Here is a 25,438-nt window from a genome sequence, read left to right on the forward strand (position 1 = left end):
ATGAGGCCTTGGGACTTGTCTGCCTTTGTGAATTTCAACTTGAAAGTCTACAATGCAGGTACACCATATCATGTCTACTTTTTACTTGTGGGCAGGGAATGCAAGCTCAGGTCCTCGAGCCTATTCCATAAGCACTTTAAAGCTAAGCATTCTACCTATCATCTTTAAATGACATAAAATACTGTGACTAGACAAACAGCCCTGAACACTGAAAATGTGGAGCTCATTATAATCTCTCCTAAGAAAGTATAGTTGTGTATATACTTATTATGTATATAATTCCAACTCTGATTACTTAACAATCATATTTATAATTGTATTTTTATAACTTTTATCCTTTCAAATCACTGGATTATTTCTTATGACAGGATTGAGATTCATACAAGATATATTTTAAACTTCTTTGGAAATTAGGAATCTTCAAATGCAGTTTATTTCAACTATCTGTATTTATAAATAATAAAAATATAGCTTAAGAGATTAGAAAAAATGAACGTGATAATATATCTGGGAATAGGAAAATGAACAATAACTAATTAGCATTAAATAAATGATAAATGAGAAATGTATCAGACAGCAAAAGTACTATGTGAATATTGCTCATAAAATTGATGTTTTCATGACAAAGCAAAATGAAGAGGACAAGTAAATTTTTCAGACAGAGTAGAAAATTCTAGTGTGCTGGTGTTTAGAATGACAAAATATTTCAAGGACAAAAATGTTGGTCTAATAGAGAAGATCAGACTATGAAATTAGTCTCACATAATTTAGTCCTCCTGCAGTGCCTGCTTTAGCAGTAATTTCAAAGATACAATCATTGGAAACTACAGGCAAAACAAGGAAAGTGTCTTAACAAGCAACTTTTTGGGTCATAATTTTCTAGGTGTTGTGGTAGAATAGTAAAGGACTTAAAATAGTTTCAGAAAATATCTTGAGCAACAGGACACATGCAGATTATAAAATAATTTTATTTTACACCATAACATCACCGATGTCTCCTCTCGGTCCCATAAGTACTTAGGTTTTATGTTTGTTTAAACAAAATATTCTTACATAAGGAATTTTATAATGAAATCATTCTAATACAAGGGCTATTCTTTCTATCAAGTATCATTATTTATTTTCCAAAAGGTTAAATATTAACACATGTAGCTGGAGATAGTACTAAAATACTTATTTTTTCCTATGAGTATTTTCTGGAAAATGGGAATGATAGGTACTTTAGAAAAATTGCTTTGTTTCTTGCTTCTCTGAACAAAATTCTTTACAAGCCAATTTTTCAAGCATAACAATGACAACTCTGAAATAAACATTATTCCTATTATCACAATAAGATGATAACATTGTAAAACTGAAATTGCAAGAGAAAAACATTAATGTGCTGAGAATTTGAGAAGGTGAAAGAATTCTCAAGGTTCGTTTCTTCATTTGATAAAGGGACATTGTTTATAAAAACATCAGAAAAAATTTTGTAATCACATGCATTATTAGCACTACATTAGAACATATAGGTCAGTCTAACACATGCTTATTGAAGAGTCATTTATAGCCATGTGTTGGTGGCACACGCCTTTAATCTCAGCACTCCGGAGGCAGAGGCATTTGGATCTCTGTGAGTTCAAGGCCAGCCTGGTATACTGAGTGAGTGCCAGGACAGGCTCCAAAGCTGCAGAGAAACCCTGTCTCGAAAAACAAAACAAAACAAAAAAGAGTCCTTTGTAGTTTTAGTTAAATATATGCATTTGTGCTGTTGGGGGAGGCTGTGAAAGACAATGCATGTACCTGTGGAGGTGCGAAGGGGAAACGGGGCACTCTGAAAACGGAGTTAGATAACCAGTGAACTCTGATCTAGTCACTGGGCACTGCAAAATTCAATGTGAACATTACATAGGTGCCAGGCTACAAAATAAAATAAAAATTTGACTATCTATTTGTGAATAAGCAATGTAAAGCAAAGTACTGTGTTATATACGCATGTGCTTGTGTTAAATTTACACAAACAATGTTGGTCAATATTTTACAGTCAACTTTCTCTTAATTATTGCAATTTCAATCTGAACACAAAATACATGAGTTAAAATTCCGATTGCACAATATATTTTCAACATGATAGAAATGGAAAACTATTTTTCCCTCTTCAAAACAAGTCCCTAGAAAGCAGTCAATTCCCAAGCTTCAGGTTGGCTAGCATAAAACCCTGCATTTCATTCTTTTAAGTCATATGCAAATATAATCCAAGGATATTATCAAAGGATTATTCACATGGCAGAGCCCTCAGAATTAAACCATATTAATGTAACAAACAAAAAATTCATTAGCAGACAGAGTAATCCCCCAAACCCACAAAATCATACACCATATGTGTGAGGGGAAAACCATAATGAAAATATACTGTATGAAATATCAATATTCAATAATAATAATTATAGTATTAATAATAATAAAACATTAGCTTCTATCAATACCTCTAGCTGGAAAAATACTTCATTGGACAACCATAATGACAATTAATATCCTTAGTGAGCTTTTTAAAAAATGTTTTTACTCTAGTAACTTCTATAAGACTCTTTAAGATATTCCTAGTACAATGCTTTTAATTCTCAGCTCATGAATTTTCATTACTTTACAGCTGAGTATATATATATATATATATATATATATATATATATATATATATATGTAATTTTCATTATCCATTTGTCTGTTGACAAACAAACTGTCTCCATTCCCTTGATATTGTAAACATAACAGCAATATATATGGCTGAGCAAGTGTCTGTAGGTATGACTTCATAGATTTTGTTCATATCCCAAGAAATTGTTTAGCTGAAGTTACAGTTATATTTTATATTATTGAACTTGTGGAGCAGCTTTTGACCTATCACATTTATTCATAAGCCTGATTTTAGTAAGTCAATATATTGTGGGTAGACTATCTGCATAATGACTCCTGGACTCATAATCATAGGCACACCTGTCAAAATGAGTCATGCATTCTTGTCCCTAATGTGTTGTTTTGTTTTTGTGTGTATGTTTGTGGGGGTGTGTATGCAGGTTACCTTAGAGGTGGTAACTGCTATTAAACTAGAATAAAACTGCAAGCAATTGTCAGTAGAAACATTTCATACTGAGTTAAATGCAATGCACTTTTTGTAATCAGAAGTTTCATCATTTTCCCAACAAGTCATTGAAAGACAAAAAGAAAATACAGCTACATGCTTGTGAACATGAAAAATTTACTAATGTGAGGAAGGAAGAATGAATTGAGGATAAATTTTCATGTGTGTCTTTCAAATCAAGTATCCATAGACATCTTAAATGCAGACATATTACAGTTTATTCTCCCTAAGTTCTCTAGAAAAAATAAAACAGAATTGAGTTTGTGCAAACATGCAATAATAAACATTGTAAGAATAATCCCAAAGCATTAGAGAATGGAAAATGTTTCAGGGTCCATATTGTGTACACTAGAGAACCAGAAGACCTAAGTCTACTGGAGATCTTGTTATATATACAAACAATATCTGAATTTAAACATATGAAAATTAATAACCTGGAAGAAGGCAACAGGAGAAAGGACATCTATTATTCAGTATTTGTTGTTCTACGGAGACCTCTGATGGACCATCAAGGCTAACCCATATTAAAAGCACTATCTTCCTTACACTGTCTACTGATTTAAATGTTAATGACATCCGGAAATATACTCAAAATGAAGTTTAAGCAAATATCTGTGTGCCTCACAGGACTATCAAATTGATAAAAAATATATATAACTTTGAAAATCCTCATTATATTCCACAGGTAATCTTCCAGCAATATATCATCAATTTATTGCTGCTTCTTTCAGAGATCACTTTATATCAATTTATTTTACTGTATACATTTTTATTTATTTCAATTCTATCACTTTTCTGAAATAATTAAATTTTGATAATCATATATGAAGGAGGAAAGAGCAATCATGGAATATCTTCCTTCACTAATCCTTAAACAAGGCTCTGATTTCTAGCACATCCCATTTTAAAACAAACAGTTCTTTTTTTATTAAATACTCTATCATTTCCCCGCTCCTTCATTTCCTTCCACAAATCCCTCTGGTATTCTCCACATTCTACTCAAATTTACAGTGTCTTTCTCTTTAATTATTGTTAAAAATCAAACACACTAAAATATGTATATATTTTTATAAACATAAATATGGACACATATGTACATATATGTATGTAGTATTCATTTATAAATTAGGGTTCATATACTAAAAAATAACTCTGAGTGCTTTAGGCTTCCTGTTGTATATTATATGATTTTAGGTTTGATCCCATGGCATTAGATGGCTAATTAGAAGGCTTATTAATAGAAAAGAGAAACTGCCACTTTTTTCTTGTTGACTGTGTCCTTTGCCTTACAGATTGTTCTCAGTTGTAGCAGGACCCATTTATTAATTGTCGATCTCAGTGTCTGTGCTACTGGTGTTATGTTCAGGAGGCAGTCTCCTGTACCAATTCATTCTAGGATACATCCTCTTTTCTCTACTAAGAGGTTCAGTGTGGCTGGATTTACCTTGAGGTCTTTGATCCATTTGGACTTAAGTTTTGTCCATGGTTATAGATATGGATCAATCTGCAGTCTTCTACATATCAGCATCCAGTTATGCCAGCACCATTTGTTGAACTTGCTTTCTTTTTTCCATGTATAATTTTAGCTTCTTTGTGAAAAATCAGGTGTTCATAGGTATTTGGGTTAATGTAAGGGTTTTCAATATGATTCCATTGGTCTACCTGTCTACTTTTGTGCAAATATCAAGCTGTTTTCAGGACTATGGCTCTATAATAGAGCTTGAAGTCACGGATGGTGATGCCTCCAGAAGTTGTTTTATTGTACAGGGTTATTTTGCCTATCCCGGATCTTTTGTTTTTGTTCTTGCTAGTTCTGTGAAGAATTGTGCTGGGATTTTGATGGGGATTGTGTTGAATCTCTAGATTGCTTTTGGAAAGATTGCCATTTTCACTATGTTGATCCTAACCTATCCAAGAGCATAGTAGATCTTTTCAATTTCTGCTATCTTATTTAATTTCTTTAAAGAATCAAAGTTCTTGTTATACAGGTCTTTCACTTGTTTGGTTAGCATTACCCCAAGATATTTTGTGTTGTTCATGGCTATTGTAAAAGGTGATGTTTCTCTGATTTCTTTATCAGCCCATTTATCATCTGTATATAGTAGGGCAACCAATTTTTTTAAAGTTAATCTTGTATCCTGCAACTTTACTGAAGGTGTTTATCAGCTGTAGGAATTCCCTGGTAGAGTTTTTGAGTCACTTATGTAAACTATCATATCATCTGCAAATAGTGAAAATTTGACTTCTTCCTTTCCAATTTGTTGATCTCCTTTTGTTGTCTTATTGCTCTAGCTAGAACTTCAAGTACAATATTGAAGAGATATGGAGAGATTGGAGAGACTTATCTTGCTCCTGATTTTAGAGGAATCATGTTGAGTTCTTGTCCATTTAGTTTGATGTTGGCTGTTGGTTTATTGTATATTGCTTTTCTTGTGTTCAGGTATTTTCCTGGTATCCTTGATCTCTCTAGGACCTGTATCATGAAGAGGTACTGGATTTTGTCAGAGGCTTTCTCAGAATCTAATGAGATGATCATGTGGTCTTCTTCTGCAGTTTGTTTATATGGTGGATTACATTGGCAGATTTTCATATTTCTTCTCCATCTTTGTCCGTCATTTCCTAACTAGAGTTAATCTCTTTCATTAACGTCTCCATTATTTCCATGATGTGCTTTTGGCACTGTTACTTGGAAATAGGCATGGTAATATACCTCTCTATTTGTGTGAACTTAATAAATCATGTGTTGAGAAAGAATGCTTTTCCTGAATGAAATGTTTAAATAATTTCGCTAATCTAACTTATAGGATATTTAGTAATAATGTTAACTATAAGTAGGAAATACAACATTAACATGAAATTTAATATGAAGTTAATTATGATCAGCTCTGAGTCTTTCAAAATATAGGATTTCTAATCCCAAACGTACACAGAATTCATGGTTTAAAAAGTTTAAACACTTGATTAATTTCCTCAAAACTAGTTGAAGAAGCTTATTGCTAGGTATTTTATTTCCTTTATCAAAAGTTGTTGAGACACAGCATGGTATTACACATATGGAATCCTGTTAGGTGGTCAACCGAGTAACGTAGCTAAAGGGAAACTTGTAGCAGTGACTGATTTGGGATCAGAAGGCCTCTTAGATAATAACAATGACATTATTTCTTTCCATTCACCCTAATCACTACTTTTGCTTACAACATACCACACCATTCTCAAGTGTTCCTGGGTTTATTGCTTTTGGATAAATCATACATCATTAGAATATAATCAATATATTTAAGCCAGGATATTATCATTTGCCTGGTGAGTATTACATTAACTAAAATACAATATCACATATCAGTCAACACTATTGGGGTACAAAGAATTAATCATACAATTGCATAGTCAAACATAGTAAAGTTCATGACAAAGCATATCTGCTCTGTGATATATTCTTTCTGAAATCAAAGTGGTCATTGAGTTGAATTTTATCTCATGTCAGTAGGTCTAAAATGCTATTTAGATATTCTTGCATTTTTATCCTCATCTTTTGTGATTGGTTTCCATGCATAATTTACATTGAGACCATTTTCCAAGTGGTTAGCAAGGGTCAAATGGAGCCTTCCAGACACTCTAGAATGGCAGTAGTTATGGAATGGTATGTCTAGATTTATCCCTTCATACCTTCCTCTATTCTACCTTACATTCTTTTTTTATTTCCTGCAACTGGAAAATCTATATTAAGATACTAACCAGGAAATTTGTCTAATGCATACACTAAGGAAAACATAAGGATAGCTGAATCACAATCAAGTGATGTATTATCTTTGATAGGCATATCTGAATTCACTGAAGTGTCCTAAAAAAAACTATTTCAATTATATTCTGAAAAATAAATCCAACATGTTTATACTTTATGACAGACTAAGAAGAATATTATAGGACATTTATGGTAATATGCCTGCCTTTGTGTTCAGTTTTTTTCTCATCATTATTCACTTATTCTTGTGATATGTTGTGAAATACAAGTATTTTTTGTTCCTATGGGCAAAATACTACTTTTCAGATGTTTCTATTTCCTTTTATTTTTGTATTTGTCTGTTAGAAAAAGTTTCCAGTTTGGGAAATTCAAGGAGAATTTTGAGTGTACTTTGAGTACAGTAGACACCATTCCAGTTCATTATACTTGAAGGACACTGGGTTACCAGAACAAACGTATCATTGGATAGCTCATTGGAAAGAGAAACCAGGAAAACATCATATAATGAAATATTTTGAAACTTTCAAAACTCCACTTTAATGATGTACAAATCTATAGAAGAACAAAGCTTCAAGTTTCAAACAGAACTTAAAAGAGAGCTTAAGACTCACCCTCCTGTCATTCTATCCTGTTTTGTCCTTTTATCTATGTAGGTGTACATGTATATAGTAAGAAATATGGAGCAGATTTAGTAATTGTTGAAAATTACACAAATTATATCAAATTATTTTTATTATTTTTTATTTTGTCACTGTGTGACTGGCTTCTACACACACACACACACACACACACACACACACACACTCACACACACACACCAATGAAATTGTATAGCTTAAATGAAGAGTTCATGGAAAAAAGTAGGTTGAAATAGGAATGCATCTTAGCCAGCATTCTATGTATTTATTCAAACCATACACATTACAAAAGAAGACATTTGTTTTAAGATAATAACAAGTTAAGTCACTATTTTATAATCTCATATGAAGTCAACTAAATTGATGTCTATTTTAAAGTATAATTTCTCTGTGTTTTCATTAAAACAATATTTTCATATGATGTATTTTTATTATATTTCCCCTCCACCAACTGTCCTCTGTCTCTCAATTCTCACAACCTTATTATTTCTCTCTTTCAAAAATAAAAGAAACAAGAAACAAAAATAAGAAACACAAAAGAAAGCCCCCCCAATTCAAACCAAAGCAAATAAGCAAAAGGAGTATAAGAGAAAAAAATGCCAGAATGAAACAAGACGTCCACAAAATACTGTTGAATTTGTTTTGCACTGGCTGACTACTTCTCTGGTGGTGCCTGTCCTGATGTGTGGTTGACATATTGTGCTAGACTCCATTGGAGAAATCTGATTTTCTCTTTAATACCCTGTATCAATTCCAAATAGCTGCTGTGTTATTCTTTGTTAGGAGTGGGAACCTATGTGTCCACTATCCCCCCCTCCTCCCAGTGTCTGGACCTGTATGACTTTGACTTGGGCAAATCTTGTGCATGCACACATAGTCTTGGTGAGTTCATGTGTACATTGTTTCTGCTGTATCAGGAAGAAATAATATCATTGCTGTCATCCATCATCTCTAGCTCTCACAAACTTCTTGCCTTCACTTCCACATAGAAACCTGAGACTTGAAGGAAGAGGATTGATGAAGACGTTGCATTTAGCACTGAATGCTGTACAGTAGTTCACTCTTTATACATTCTTCAGTTGTGGGGCTCTATTTTGTCTCCCAGCTACTTCAGGATGAGTTGAGACATTGATCTATGAATAAAGCAGTATGTAATTAGGAGTCATTTTGGTGTTATTTCCTATATCAGAATAATACTACTGGGTTTTCCCCTAGCCACATGACACAGCCAGTCTCAGGTCTTGCCCCCTTGATCAGTGTCAGGTACAGGTTCTACCTCATGGAGTGTGGTTGATTATTCACTTAACCATTTGTGATACTTTTGCACAAGTTTATCTTTCAGGCAGATTGCCATTTTAGGTTGCAGGGTTTGTAGGTAATATTTATGACAATTCTCCTCCTCTACCATGCAATACCTTCCAGCGTGAGTGAGTGTCAGTGAGTAGGGGCTAAGGGTCATAGTTTGGCACCAGCTTTTCTTCTCTGTGTTTTATGACATAAGTAATTGTTGCCTTCAGGAATAAGGCCTTATCACAGTACTGTGAAAGACAACCAAGTGCCTTAACAATAGCCTGTGACACTTACAGGGTTCCCTGGGATCTTGTTGGTGAAGGAATCGGTAAGATATAACCCATTCCTGGTAGTAGAAGTCTTGCATGGTGATATAAGGTGTCTATTTGTAGCTCTCTTTCCCATATTGTCTGGGGATGCCATTTAAGTTACTTTTATGTATATAGTTTCAGTGAAACAAAACTCTAACAGAGGAGATGCAACACACTTCTGTATTCACCCAAGATAGGGAACCTGGGACAGTCTAAAGTATGGATACCAATGAAGTCCAACTTAGTGAACAAATGTGTTTTATTAGGTGTAACTTACAGGAATATTGGGGAGAGGTTACTTAAATAAGAAGAAATGACTCAAAGACAGCTGTATCACCAAAGGCTAACATAGAATGTGTGACAGCTGACATAACTGGAAATCTAGAGAACACTGCACAACCTGCAGGGAATTCAACAGATTAGTAAGTATCTGGCCAAGGTGCATTAGTTGATATAATCCTCTTCCAGGCAGCTTAGCTGATTTCTGTTTCCTCCAGAAAGCTAGTCTGGTCCCAGAGTCTTTGAAGGTTTTCTCATTTAGGTCTTCTTGGCAGATCATCTTTCCTTATTCTGAAATGGATATGGGTTATTACTCTGGTAAGGAAGAGCCTTGTGAGTCTGGTCTTGTCAGTTTCAGGGACTTCCTGAAGTGATTTAAGTTACCTTCCTTCGTGGGAAGCTTTCCTGAAGGATAGGATGTTTCAGTATCTAAGGAAACTATGTATGACACAACAGTAGGTTTGTTTTTTGGTTTTTTTTTGAGACAGTGTTTCTCTGTGTAGCTTTGGAGCCTATCCTGGCACTTGCTCTGGAGACCAGGCTGGCTCCAACTCACAGAGATCCTCCTGCCTCTGCCTCCTGAGTGCTGGGATTAAAATAAAAAAAAACTGGTTTTGCAAATTGCATTTACTGTTTTGTTGTCCCTCCCCATGGTCTCTCTTTTATCATTACCTCCCATCTCACTGTCCATTTAATTCTACTCTTCTAGTTTTCCCCTTCATGTAGTTCTTTGGATAGACAATTTGAAAAATTTACAAATAGGTGTGTTGCATTGTTTTATTTTTTATTTTAATTTAATCTTTTAAATTTTGATATATAGATTTATTGTATCTTTTTTCCTATTTTCCTATGATTTTCCTACTCATAGTGTCCCATAGCCCTTTCAACACATTCCTTTCCAATTTAATGTCCTTTTTGTTTTGTTCAGTAGTGAATCTAGTTAGTGCTGCCTATCTGAATAATTGAATGTGGCTGACCAATGGGTCAAGGGCAACCTTCCAGGGGTCATGCTCTAAAGAGGAGTTTTTCTATATCCCAGGTGTCATCAACTTTATGGCTTCTTATTTATTTATTCATTCATTTATTTATTTATTTATTTATTTATTTTTGAGACAGGGTTTCTCTGTGGCTTTGGAGGCTCTCCTGGAACTAGCACTTGTAGACCAGGCTGGTCTTGAACTCACAGAGATCCGCCTGCCTCTGCCTCCCGAGTGCTGAGTGGTAGAACCTCGGGGGTAGATAACACTATTCACGTTGGAATGTTAAATAAATTGACCTGGTGCAATTATTGTGTATTGTTTAGGCAACCATAGTTGCTCTGAATTCATCCATGCAAGCCAATTCTGTGAGACTTCAAATCTGCTCATAAAATGATGGTTCATTCGCACAGTGGTTGTGCTGCTAATGCCTAATGGGTGAACCTTGTCTGTCAAATCACTGTTGTAGCATTCATGCTCCATTGCTAAATATTCTAAATATATCACAATATAAATGATGTAAGATAAATCATTATTACTCAGCCTTCTCATTGAATATCATTTGTTGAAGTAGTCCCCCTTAAAACAGTTTGCAAAATCCTTCTTTCTTCTTGTTTTCTTTCACCATGTGAATTTCTGTGTAACATTTTTTTTCTCTACCTCATGTACACATACACAAATGCCTTATCTCCTAGGACTTACTCAATAATTTATAGGGTTCAATTTTATTGTGTTTTAAAATTATGGCACTCAGCAGGAATTTGCTAGAATATTTTTAAAGATGAATAAAATATTTTTCACCAAGCAAAGTTCTGTTACCCCATCAATTTCATCTTAACTATGCACAATGGAGTACTATAGGCTCCTGAAAATTTCTCTACAATGGATTCAAGTTTTATCTAGAATTTCAATGTTTGCTTGCATTTGTCTTTTTCATCATTTTTGGATAGAATTCAATAATAGTTTCCTTTTAGGTACTTAAAAGCTGAGCATATGCAGGGATAAGAAACCAAACATAAAATATCCCCTTTAATATAACTAGGAATGTAGAAAATTCTTCACTGATTTACTATAAATCTTTAAGCAATTCAGTTATATATGATCTTTTTAGTTCAGTGTTTATAAATCGATCATGCCCTATACTGCCATGAAAATACATTCTGTCAACATTTGATTAACATATTGAAGATTTCAATCATAAACTGTTTTATACAGCTATCAAGCTGCTTGTTTCAAATATGTAAAAATAGGAACAAATGTTCTTATATGAATAACTATTAATAGGTTATTATTTGTATATTCAGAAAATTACAAACGTAATTTTGCTGAAAATATACATTTGTTTGTTTTAAATTTTATGGTATTATAATGCAATTATATTTCCTCATCCAATTTCTTCCCAAATCATGTCATATATCTTATTGCTCTTTTAAACTCATGATTTTTTCTTTACTTGCTGTTAGTGTGTGTGTGTGTGTGTGTGTGTGTGTGTGTGTGTGTGTGTGTGTGTGTATTCCCTAAACATGTAAGTATTTACTATGCTGAGTTGATATAAAAAACATGTGTGCGTATTCTCATGGCTGATTAATTGGTATTGAAAAATAAATTGGTGACTATTCCTTACAGGAGACTATTTTTTCCACTCTCAGCATTTCCTTTTTTGTGTGTTGTTCTTTGTGTAATGTGGAACATCTGGGCTTCCACACTGGCATGACTATTCATGTTGTCCTTGTTCAATTAATGTTCAGGTGTAGTTCTCAGCCCTCCTCAAAGAGACTACTCTTTGTAGATGAAGACCAATATAGAAATCCACAACCAATCAAAGCACAGAGATTTGGATCCCAATAAACTAATACATGTACAACAGCATTCCGAATTTAACATTCATGTGTTATTGCAGTAGATGTAGGGAGAAAAAACTATAACTTCCACAGCAACATGGAATTTGCTGAGAAAATTGTGTCTCTTAGCTTAGAAATGCCAGTTGTACTACCCATGAAGTTTCAACATCATGGCTACTTAAAAATATTATTTTCAGTATTATTTTAGAAGATATTTCAATGTTTAGAATTATTATTTCTATTTTCTACTTTTTATAAGAATGCAATCAATTCCCTTCTGTAGTGCATTATCATAAGAATTATTCAATTTAATCAGATAAAAACAGACTTTCTGAAAACTATATGCAAATGATGCTAATTTTATAGAGCGATATTCCACAATAGTATCTTAGCTTATGCATGTATTATGTTGTTAATATTAAAATTACATTTTGAAACACTCCTACATGCAAGTCTATCACCCATAGAGTTAGATTTTTATTATGACATAAATTCAATTTTACCTTTACTTTTTTCTGTAACATTCTGTTATAGGCCTTCTAGTAATATGAAGTTGGTTAGGAGCTATTTTTTTAAATATACACTTTTCTGAAATAAAGTCATAAATGAAATATTTATTGTCCATACATGGAGTAAAAGTTTGGAAATTTCAGCCATCTTCTTTTAAATACAAGGTCTTATTATATATTTTAATCATGGTTTGCCTTCCCCATCTCCTTTGAGATCTCCCAGATACCCCAGATCCATCCAACTCCACACCTTTTCTCTCTCACACTTTAGAAAACAAGAAAAAGCATAAGAAAAACAAATACCCCTCATTAAGATACAGAATCAGAAAATGAAATATTCAAGCCAAAGACTACTGAGAGGAAATACTCAAAGCCACCTGAGAAACAGAACAAAGTAACCTACCAAAACACTATTGAATTCATATTTTGTTGGCTATCTACTACTGGCATATGGCCTACCCTTGTGTGTGGCTTATGTACCTATTGAGTCTCCAGTGAGGAAAAAACAGAAAATAAAACAAACAGATAAACCAACAAACACAAATCAAAACAAATTTTTCCTTTGCAAGTAGTTGTCAGTTGGCGATAACACCTTGGTTAGGGCTGGGAGATGTGTTCTCTACTTTTTCTTCCCAGTGATGAAATTTACCTCAGGTGGACCTGTGCACACTCTGTACATGCTGCTACAGAATTTGTGAGTGGCAGTGCTGATTTGTTTGGAAGACACTAATTTTTTGGTGCTATCCAACCTCTTTGACACACTAAAAATTTTTATCCCTTCTTCTCCCCATAGCTCCATGAACCATGATATGAAGGGTTTGATGAACACATCCCATTTAAGACAGAGTGCTGTAGAGTCTCTCACTCTCTACACATTGTCTGCTTGTGTGTCTCCATATTGGTTCTCATCTACTTCACAAGGAAGCTTTTTTGATGATGGCTGAGTGAAACAGTGGTCTAGGGGTACAGCAGAATGAAGAAAAAGTGAATTTTTAATTCAAGTCCCGAATGACCTATATAAAGAGATCCTATCTCAAAAACAAAACAATTAAAAAAAAGGATATTAAATGTCTGTCATTTGAAAAATTTTCTTTCCTTTGACCAAACTAATGAATTCCTCAGTTTTCACTTACATTGCCATTTATAATCATGAATTACTGTTTGGGGGGTTTTAATATATGTCTTCCTATAGTGGGAAATTACCAATATGGAGTCAGGTAGAAATATAAGGGTATTTAATAGGGAAAAGCCTTACTTGCAGAGAGACCTAGCTAGCCGGCGTGGTAGCAGTCTATACAGCAAGCCAAAAGGGTCAAACTGAAAGTGAAACCCAGGCAACTGAAACTCTTACTCTAAGTCATCCTGACCATGCCCTAAGCAGGCATGGCTACAGGTTCCCCTACATCTTCCTGCCTGTCTTGGCTCTAAGTTGCATTTTTCATTTTTGTTTTAGTCTTTTTGTTGAGTTAATTATTTGTCTCAACAGTGTGCTTCACTACTAGGATCTAATCAATGTATTTATTTTTAATAATGTGTAAGTATACAGCATACAGATAATCTTTGTGTTCACCATACAAATAAAACCGATTCAAGGAACACTAAGTGAAAAATAAAAATCTACTGCTTGACACATTTTATTTTACTTCCAGTAATCAATGTCCTCTTTGTTTATAGTGATTATAACCACCCTTGCCGTGCATAATACATCTCTGTCTTGCTGGCAATTAAGGAATTAAGCATGAAGTATTTTAAGTACTCTGTAGATAACTCTCTTCTATTTTAAATTACCATCTCCAAGGACAGTGCTAACCTCTTGTGTCATAATTCTTTAAATGACACCGGTCTGAAAGTGAACAGATTTTTCTGTCTCTATCCATCTTGCGTTCTCCTCCTCAACTCTAAGTTGTGGAAGATAGAATGGATTGGCCTGGCATATAGAGCTTTGAGGAATGATAATGGAGAAAGTAAAAGGCCAATATCAATGTTTGAAGACCAGGGTCAAAACACAAGAGGAAAAAGGATTGAATAAGACAAAATATTAGATAAAAAATAAGATAAGTGGGCCAAATAGAAAAATTATCAAAATCTAAACTTTCTTCATAATTAAGAATTACAATTTCATATTTTATTTACATTTGTAGTACAATCTGAAAAAAAAAAGAAATATTTTCTGACCCTTTTCCAAGGAGCCTCCATGAGAGAAATGGTAACAGTAAAGAACTTTTGGCCAGCGTTGTCAGTGAACACAGAGGAATTAACCTGTTTCCCACTAGAATTAGTTTTATAGAACACTCATTACTTTTTCCTGTCTCTACAAGGGGGTCAAGATAGATAAGTATAACTGGCAAACTTTATCCTCCAAACTCATGAACAGTCTTTATATTCTGGTGAGTTAATTCTTGAGTTGTAACTTTTATTATAAGAATACTTCATATATTTTTCTTACATGTTATTTTTCTTACATATTATTTTAAAGCTTCAGAGAGAAACCATGTCTTATAAACACCAAAATAAATTGTCAAGCATTTCCCCAATAATTTGATGATATATATTGTATCAAGATCATGCTTTCACTTGTGCCAACATATTACAGAAATTACATATATTTGCATAGAGGTATAAAATAACCTGTCAATACATATGACTTCATTATTGATGAAACATAATTTGCAATGCTTTTACAGATTCCCATAGCATGATAATATTTTGAATTAAAATGTAATCTTAGCAAATTTCCGGTAACTGTGAAGTTTATGAACTACCTGCTCAAATGATAAACTGGAAAGCAAAGGCATTGAGTAACTGAAGAAATTTATTTTAAACCACAACATGCATGAATTATTCTTTTACAATGATACTTGGAACATAGCTTGTTGTTAAAGGCATGTTAAAATTTATTTGTAAAATCATAACTTGAGTTTCCTTAATATCTACCTTTTAAATGATTTAGTAGAGACCTAATCAGGACAAATGCAACTCACTTTCTGGGAACCAGTACTACATTGTTCTCTGAATACATTACAAATGTTCTTGTATTAGGTGAAGTAATACCAACATTTTATCTCATATTTATTTGTGGGGTGAGATATTTAAATCGTAAAATATAATGGAGTATGCATTTTACATTTACCAACCCATACAACAGACATTCCTGTAGGTAGCAGCTGTGAAAGAATAATGGATAAAATATTGTTTGACCTCCAAGAAAAGGATGGAGAGTCATGCAGTAGATAAACACACATAAGTGACTACAATATAACAGCCTGTGATAAATAGTGCAATAGACTCTGGTACAAAAAATGACTTTTTTTCTAAAACACAGAGCAAGCAACAAAGGAAAATTTATTTCATCCTGACGTGAGACCCAAATTGTACCCAAGAACAAAAGAAACTGCAGAGTCTGACTTGAGAAATGCAACTCAGGGAATATGTAAGAAACAAGTAATATTTAACATTCTGCTGAATAGAACTAATAGAAAGTAAGTCAAGCAAGCCTAAGTTTTCAGGGGAATTTGTAGTAAAATACTGATGCTTCTCTCAGAATTCTGCAAGAAATGGGTCAGTCTCCAAATAAAAACTCACTGATCAAAATGTCAATAGTTTGTTATACCTTGTGGTTTGAAAGTCTTTTGAAAGACACTGTCCAATTTAATTGTGTTTTTAGATGCTGTTTCTTGCCTGTTCACTAGACCAAACCTTTATGGTAACCATTTCCCATCCTTGTATGATAGCTTTTAAGATCATGGGAAATATTGGTCTAATTCTCTTGTTTGTCTTTCATTATCCTGACTGATGTACAAAATTTTGACCATCTATGCAGTAGAAAGGCTGGAAATATTGATACAGTAACAGTGCAAAACAAGTGCTCAAAATGTAAATGATAGTTCCAAGAATTTGAAAGTTTGTCACCATATTAATCTTATATATTAAATGATACAGTTAAAATATAAATTATAAAGTCTAGGTATTTTCTAGAGCATGCGAAAGCTTTCAATCAAATGAATATAAAAAGGCCGTTATTGTTGAAAATACAATTAGATTTATTTAAGCTAACAATTTGAGTTCTTTGATTTTATTTTAACGTGGCATGGGCCCTTTAACTGAGAAGGAATAAGTGTTGGAGTTAGATATTGTGGGAAAAACTAAAGGTACAAAATAGTCTCGAGTGAGGTACATGATTATACGGGAGAGACATATTAGATTTCTAGGCAGTGTCGAGTTCCTATTTGAGGTCTGTGGTCATGAATTTTAAGTGAAACCAGTAGGGAGGAAAATCAAACTTTGCCTTGGGTTTGATTTTGCTCTGCCAGAGACTATTTTATTTTATTTTTTTAATGCTTCCACAGGAAAGAGTGAAGGAAAATATCCCCATGTGAGAATGCATTCAAGATGATATGTTCATTTACAGATTGAATAAGCTAGTTCTTATACTAAATATTTCATATTTAAAATTATGGTTTCAGATGACAAATGATGTTTACAACTTTTATGACCATCAAATGCCTTGTAATTAGGTATTAAATTCAGAGGCTATTAAACATGAATTTTACACATAAAATTCAGCTTTGTGAATGTGGCTTATGAAAATTTCTTTGATTTAAATATGGAAATGCAAGTTACAGCTCTATTAGGTGAGGAGCCTTGAGAGTGCTATAACCTTGTTGCCATAATTACTCTGGTCATGTAGTGAAATCGCTACTTTCAGAAAGAGGTTAGAAAATGTTTACACTACAGTAATACTAGAAATAAAGTGATTTCATGAAGGTTTAAAATTTAAAAAATGGTGCAATGAATACATAATTTCCTATTCCAGTTCAAACTTTGATAAAACAGAAACAAGCTTCTCTTCCTTCTCCCTAGTGACCCCAAAGTCGAAATAACCTATAGGAGGCTTTGTATGAAAATTAAGACCTAAGTGGAGCAGAGATGCTCCTTTTATGAAGGACATGGTGTTTCAAGTGGGAACAGAAACGAAGGTAAAATCCTGCTACTTTGTGTTCTACATTTAGTTTCCTTCCTGATTTGCTGATCCTTTTTGTCAAGAGCAGGATCATATGAACCCCTGGGACTGGCTGGGAATCTACAGAGGAGATAACAACTCAGCATACCTACTCCTTTCTCTTGAAGACCTTCATTAAGGTCAATGTGTGGTATACATTTTTGTTTACTTGTTGTAATCGTCTCTGATAACTGAGCTTTGTTACTTCCTGTCCCTCCAGCAGACTATGACTCTTGTCCTCCAAATGCTGCCTTTAAATTAGCATCGTTGGAACTCCTCACATAATTTTTATTTTAGTACCATAAAATCAATCATGATTCCAAATTCTTATTACAATATGGCTATTTTATGTAATATTTACATTTATAATGGTATTTTCAATATGGACAACATGCACATTGACCAATCTCTTACTTGCTTTCTTGGCACACTTCTCTCCACCCCCCACTACTCCTAATCTGATCCCCAGCCTTGTATCATAATATACATGTATGGTTAACGTTTAACACATGATGCTAGTCTTTATGAATTTAAATTATAATGCTTAAAATGATCATTTTCAATACATTCATTTTGAAGGAAATGATACAACTTTGTTCTTAACAGCTGAATAAAATTTCAAGTGTGGAATACATTCTATTTACTTCATTTCCTTTGTGGATGGACACTTGAGTTGATTTCATAACTGAGGAATCATGAACAGTGCTGTAATAAAAATAAATGTGCAAGTGACTCTATGCAATGTTGACTGAGATTCCTTTGGAGTTGCACAACTCAGTATGTTTCTTGTCTTGCGGCTGTAAAAGGATCTTGACTGATTCCATCTAAGGAAAGAGAAATGAGGAGTCTACTTAGGCTTATGGGTACACGGAAGGGAAGTCACGATGGCAGATGTGTGAGGCACCTGGGTGTAGTGGATTTGTAGTCAGGAAGGGAGATGGATGATGACGACACTGTTACTGTCCTTTCTTTCTTTTAATTTTTTCTCTTTTGCTCATTCCAAGATACTGGCCTATAGAATAATCCCATATTGATACTGGGTCTTCTGACCAGGACTAACCCAATCAAGACAGTCTCTCCCAGATACGCACACATATTTGTTTGCAATGTAATTTTAAAACCTGTCGAGTTGACAATCAAGATTAGTTGTCACAGCAGTAACATTGGTGCCTTTGTGTGTGTGTTCCAAGATATTAGAACAATTATTTAATGTGAACATTGGGATAAAGAGGTATACTTTTTGTTTGATCTACCAAATAAAGATATATGTTTTATCTTTTCTTAATTCAGTTTCTTAATTCCAACAACATTGGTTGTTGGAAACATTAGGCATTCCTTATTGTCTCTTGTTTCTGGATCAAAAGTTAGCTCTCAGCAATTGCTCCAGTGCCATGTCTATTTGCTGGGTGTTTCCTACCATGATGATCATGGACTCCCCTTCGTAATGAAGCCCCCAAATAAGTGCTCTTTTGTATTTAAAAAGCAAAACTAAAACAACAACAAAAGATTAGCTATCACTTTGTGGTTAGTTGGTAGCTATATGTTTAGGTTTTTTGTTTGTTTGTTTTTTGTTGTTAGTACATACCACCAGAAGGTCACTCTCGTCCCTTCACTTCCTCACCCACCTCTGCTCTCTCCCACATCCACTCCTCTGTTTTCCTTCACAAAAGAGCAGACCTCCCAGGAATATTCACCACACACAGCATAACAAGATGCAACACTAGGCACAAATCTTCATATCAAAGCTGGCTGAGGCAACCAGTCTGCGGAAACTGGTCCCAAGGAAAGGAATTAAGAGATCCTCACGCCCCACTGTTAAGGGTCCCAGGCAAACACAAAGCTCACAACCATAACATATATTATTCATAAGACCTAACACAGATCCATGCAGGCTCCAGGATTTCAACTTCTGTCTCTGTGAGCCTCTCTGAGCCCTTCCTATCTGAAGTCTATGGGCTGGGATTTCCTGGTGTCCTTGACCTCCTCGACTCCTGCATTATTTCCTCCGTGGGAGGACCCAAAGAAGATCTCCAAATTTGACTTTCTCCACTTAATGATTAGCTGTGGGTCTCTGCATCTCCTCCCATCCGATTCTTACAGCAAACTATTTGATGAAGTTTGGGCTAGGCACCAATGATTACAAACGTAAGAGTAACATTAGGAATTATTTTATTGATTTTATTTTTTCCACATATACCTCTGGGCTATCTAGCTCCCGACTCCTGCTCATCCAGGCCGTGTCAGGGAGCATGAGCTCCCTCTTGTGGTGTGGGCCTCAAATTAGACTCATCACTGGTTGGCCACTCACAAGTTCTGCACCTTCATTGCCCCTGGAGAGGCAGAATTGATTATGAATCTTAGCTTTTATGGTTGGATTGGTGTCTCATTCCCACCTCTGAAAGCTTTGCTGGTTGTAGAACATAGCCAGATCAGGCTCTAAATCCTCCATTACTACGGATATCTTTCTAGACTCCTAAGATTTTCTAAGGAGTGCTCTGTTCTCCACATCACCCCGCCTGCCATACACAAACACTCTCCAATAAGTCACCTCTTCCAGTGTTTTCTCTCTGTTTTCCCACGCCCTCCTGATCTCTTTTGTCCCATCCCCATTCTGCCTAAGTCCACCCACAAAACCTATTCTACATCTCCTTTCCAGGAGATGCACAAATCTCCCTTCCAGTCCTTGGTGTTATTTACCCTTTCTGGATCTATGGAATGTAGCTCAGTAGATAATATCTGCTTGTGATTACATACCATGTTAGTCTTAACTCTCTTAGGTTACCTCATTCAGTATGAGTGTTTTCTTTTTCTTTTTCCTTTTTAGTTTTAAATTAGAAACAATCTTGTTTTACAGGTCAGTCCCAGTTCCCTCTCTCTCCCCTCCTCCCCTGTCCCCCACCAACCCCCCTATCTCATCCCCTTTCTGCTCCCCAGGGAGGGTGAGGCCTTCCATGGAGGATATTCAAAGTCTGTCATTTGGAGCATGGACTAGGCTCTCCCCAGTGTGTCAACGCTGAGAAACTATCCCTCTATGTGGAGAGGGCTCCCAAAGTCCATTCATAAACTAGAGATAAATGCTGGTCCATTGCCAGAGGCCCTATGGATTGCCCAGGCCTCCTAACTGACAGCAGGTCTGGGTCGGTCCTATGCTGGTTTCCCAGCTATCAGTCTGGGGTCCATGAGCTCTCCTTTGTTCAGGTCAGCTGTTTTCTTTTTCTCAGTTATTTTATTAATTAATATTTACTCAGACTGATCATTGTTTTCCCTCCCTCCTCTCCTTCCAGCCTCTCCCTCCAATTTCCTCCTCCCCACACATCCATTCCTGCCCCTTTCCCTTCAAAAAGTGCATGCCTTTCATTTCTCTCAGCCATCTGTGCGATGTCAAATTGTAGCAAGATCAAGCACCTCCTCTCAGATTAAGGCTGGACAAGGCAACCCAGAGAAGGAAAGGGTCCGAAAAGCAGTCAGAAGAGTTAGAGACAGCCCCTGCTCTCTTTTTCAGGAGCCCCACAAGAGCATCAAGCCACACAGCTGCAAGACATGTGCAGGGGGACCAGGTCAGTTCCATGCAAGTTCTCAGGTTGACGGTTCAGTCTCTAAGCCCCCATGAACCCATGTCAGTTGAATTTGTATTTTCCCGTGGTGACTTTGGTTCCTCTAGCTCCCATAATTCCCTGCCCCCTTCCACAGCATTCCCAGGGTACACTTAATTTATAGCTGTAGGTCTCTGCATCTGTTTGCATCAGTTGCTGGGTGAAGAGACTTTGATGACAATTGGGCTAGGCAACTATCTATAAGTATAGCAGAATATCAACAGGAGTGTTTTCACTGAATTTGATTTATTTTCTTCAAGTCATGTTTGATTCTATGATAGGTCTCTGGGATGTCCACCCTCTGGGTACTTGAGAGATATTTGATTACACTGAGTAAAGATATGTCACAATGATTGGTTTAGTAAAAACAAAACAAAACAAAACAAAACAAAACAAAAATGGCCAATATCCAGGCAGGAGGTATAGCTAGAACATCAGGAATAAGAAAGGCAGAGTCACCAGCTGGATACATAGAAAATAGAACATGCAGAAGGAGAGGTAAAAGCCAGAATGCACATGGCAGTAGGTAGCTTAATAAAAATGCTTTAATTTGAGTAGTAAGAGCTACTTAGAAGAAAGTCTACACTAAGGCCAAGCTTTCAAAATTAATAAGTCATGAATTATGAGCTGGCAGCCCAAAGAAAACATTGAGTAGATATGGTATCCAATGTGGTAACTCGGTTATCCAAACATAGAACCTGAGTTAGCTAAGAAAAGTTATAGAAAAGGAGACATGTTTCTTTATAGTCCCATAGTCTCTCAGATGGATAGTGTTCAGCATACAGAGGCACCACTACTGTTCCCTGCCTTTTCACTGAAGCCAGCTACCAGCACCATGCACTAAGCTGTATCACATAGCATAGAGAATGCTGAAGACTGGGACTCAGTTATGACAGATCCAGATGGAAAAAAGGAACTCTAAACATGTTACAGTATATTTAAAAATGTTCCATAGGCTTTGAAAAAGAAAAGAAATGGATAAAGACAGCCATAAAATACTTTATAAGTAATAAGATAAGTTTTTAAAGAAAATAAAATAATATAAAAAGGGAAGATAGGCCAAATGAAGATGAAAATTCACAGGGAGCCAGGATCCTAGATGGTTTCTTACTGACTTTAAATTTTTTGGTTGCTGATAAGTGAATGACAGTGGCTGAAAGACCTGGTATTTTAAGAAGAAACACTAAATTAAGTCGGCTTAGATACTTTGGGAATGCCTTAACTTAAAAATGAAATTTAAAAAAAAATGCATTGTGTTGGGGAAGAGGTTATGCTTTTGTTTCCACAAGAAACAAAATGCTGTGAATTCATCCAAAATTAAAGAAAATCAAGTTTGAACAGGGGAGACCTCCTGAAAATTCTGGCTATAGTCACAAGCAATAAATTAAAAAAAACTACAAGCCAGGTAATGTGTATTTTATCTGCTCAAACATAAAAGGAAAATCATCTTTGGCTGTCCTGTAGGCAGCACACAGTTGAGGCAGGACTGAGCACCTTCCATTATGTCAAGGCTAGGCATGGAGAACTGCTTCCCTATGCCAGCTCCAGGGACAAGTCCTGATTTCAGTGCTAGGAACCCTATAAAATGACCAAGCTACAGAAAATATTTTTATTTAAATCATAGAAGAAAATTTTCCTAACATAGAATAAGAACATGCCTATAAAGGTACAGGAAGTTTACAGACCACCAAACAGATTGAAACAGAAAAGAAAGTCCTCTGGTCATATAGTAATCAAAACACTAGACATTCCAAACAAAGAGAGAATATTGAATGCTACAAGGGAACTAGAGAAAGTAACATATAAAGGCAGACCTATGAGAATTACACCTGACTTCTCAATGGAGACTCTATGGCCAGAATGTCCTGAACAGATGTCTGTGCTGTAGACTCTAAAAGAACAGACGCCAGCTCAGACTACTATACCCTTCCAATCTTCCAATCACCATAGATGAAGAAAACAAGGTATCCTATGATAAAGTCAAATTTAATCCATAACTATACACAAAACAGCCCTACAGAAGGTGCTATAAGGGAAACTCAAACCAAAGGACAGCAACTGTATCCATGAAAACACATGAAATATATAATCCCACATCAGCAAAACCAAAAGATGATAAGCACATACAAACATCAGACCTGCCTCAACTTGATGTGACATGCTTTGTTCGAGCCCATGGAATGCCTGCTCCATTCTCTGTGGAGACAGAGTGGAGTGGAAGGGGAGAGGAGTAGATGAGAAGCTGTGGGGAGACAGGGAGAAGTGGAGGGAGGAGAAACTGATCAGTATGTAAAATAAATGAAGAAATGTTATCTAAATAAAATGAAAAAAATATTTTCTGGGCCTTTGACCTGGGTATCTTCTTCTATTCCTATTACTTTTATTTGAACAGATATTTCAACAGCTTCCTTTTTGGTTCATCACTATGTATCCAGTATTTTCTCAAGTTGTAAATAAGATTATTTCCTAATTTATTTTTATAAGTTAGTTTGATATCTAAAATATCCATGAATTTTATTTATATGTTAATTTTATTTGTGGGAGGAGGCTAAACATACATAGCTGCTCAGGCATGGAGGCTTCAAGTTGACCTCAAATGCCTTCCTCCATCTGTTTTCACCTATTATTATTTTTGACAAGGTTTCTTACCAAACCTGGAATGTCTTCACAAATTCAGCAAGGCTAGATGATCATGGACCTCCAGGGTATCCATTTCTTCTTAACTGTGCTAGGAATACAGTCACACATGACACCTGCTTTTCAATTAGATGCTGAGTACCTTACTCAGACCCTAAAAGTTCCATGGCAACACTTATCCCACTTGAAAAAATCTTACCAGATTGAGTACTAGATTGTTTTCATTTATATATTTATGTTTTTTGAGACAGGATCTCAAATATGTATCCCTGCCTACTATAGAATTAACTCTGTAGAGCACACCAGCCTCAAACTAATAGATCTGCTCACCGATTCCTCTTAAATGCTAGGATTTAAAGCTGATGCTGCCAGACTTAGCAGCACTGAATTTGCTATGTGAATTCTGCATGATGTTAAAGTTTTCTGATCTCTTAACTATAAGTAATTTTGATTGCAAATAGGAATTGTTTTACTTGCTTGTTTTCTATTGCTACTTTATTTCTTTCACTTAACTTACATTCTAGCAAAGTCTCTAAGCACTATATTAAATAAGAGTAGGGAAATGATTAGTGTTCTTGTTTCTGATTTTGGTGGATGTGTTTTGAGATTTCTCCTTTTACTACAATACAATTTCTGTGTTTCTCATGAATGGCTTTTACTTTATTGAAGTATCCTCTTTTTCACCATGAAGATGTTAAACTTTGTCAAGGATGCATCCAGTTTTGTCACTTAAGTATATACACATTATTTGTTTTATTTATTTTATCATACACTACATCCCATCTGCTTCCTCCCCTTCCTCCTTTTCTGCAAGCTCTCCCCACTTCCCTTCAACAATACACTGCTCCTCCTTTCCCTTCAGAAAAAGAGCAGACCTCCCAGTGATATCTGCTAAATACAGCATAACAAGATGCAGGAGTACCCAGTGTTGGTGCTTACTTTGCAGAGCACCTGGCATCAGCACCTGGTGGTGCTGGTGACACTTCTTGTGCTTCCTATACACTTTTGATTTTTCTCACTCCCATCTAGCAGCTGATGTGTTCAAAGCTGGAGCTGAAAGAGAATTTAAAGGCTTTGGTGACAGCTTGGTTAAGTTCTGAAAATCTGATGGGATTAAGGGCCTGTACCAAGGCTTTAATTTGTTAGTACAGGGTGGGTGTATCATCTACCAAGTTGCCTTCTTTGGTATCTATGACACTGCAAATGGAATACTTCTAGATCCCAAGAATACTCACATCTTCATCTGATGGATGACTGCACATCTGTCACACTGTTTGCAGGGCCTGACTTGATTTCCCTTTGACATTGTTTGCCATAGAATGATGATGAAGGTAGGATGCAAAGAAACTGATATTCCATGCACATGCCTGCTTGCCTGCTGGAAGAGGGTTGCTTGTGATTAAGGAAGCAAAACTGTTTCAAGGATAGATGGTCCAATGGTTTCAGATGTCTGGCCAGTGCTTTTGTGCTTCTCTTGTTTGATGAAATCCAGAAGTTCACATAA

General features: G+C 35.4%; 1 pseudogene; it reads left to right on the forward strand.

Annotated features, from left to right (window-relative positions):
- LOC100766110 lies at positions 1 to 25,438 on the forward strand (annotated as a pseudogene).

Source organism: Cricetulus griseus, assembly GCF_003668045.3.
Source record: "Cricetulus griseus strain 17A/GY chromosome 1 unlocalized genomic scaffold, alternate assembly CriGri-PICRH-1.0 chr1_1, whole genome shotgun sequence".
In the NCBI taxonomy this organism is placed as follows: domain Eukaryota; kingdom Metazoa; phylum Chordata; class Mammalia; order Rodentia; family Cricetidae; genus Cricetulus; species Cricetulus griseus.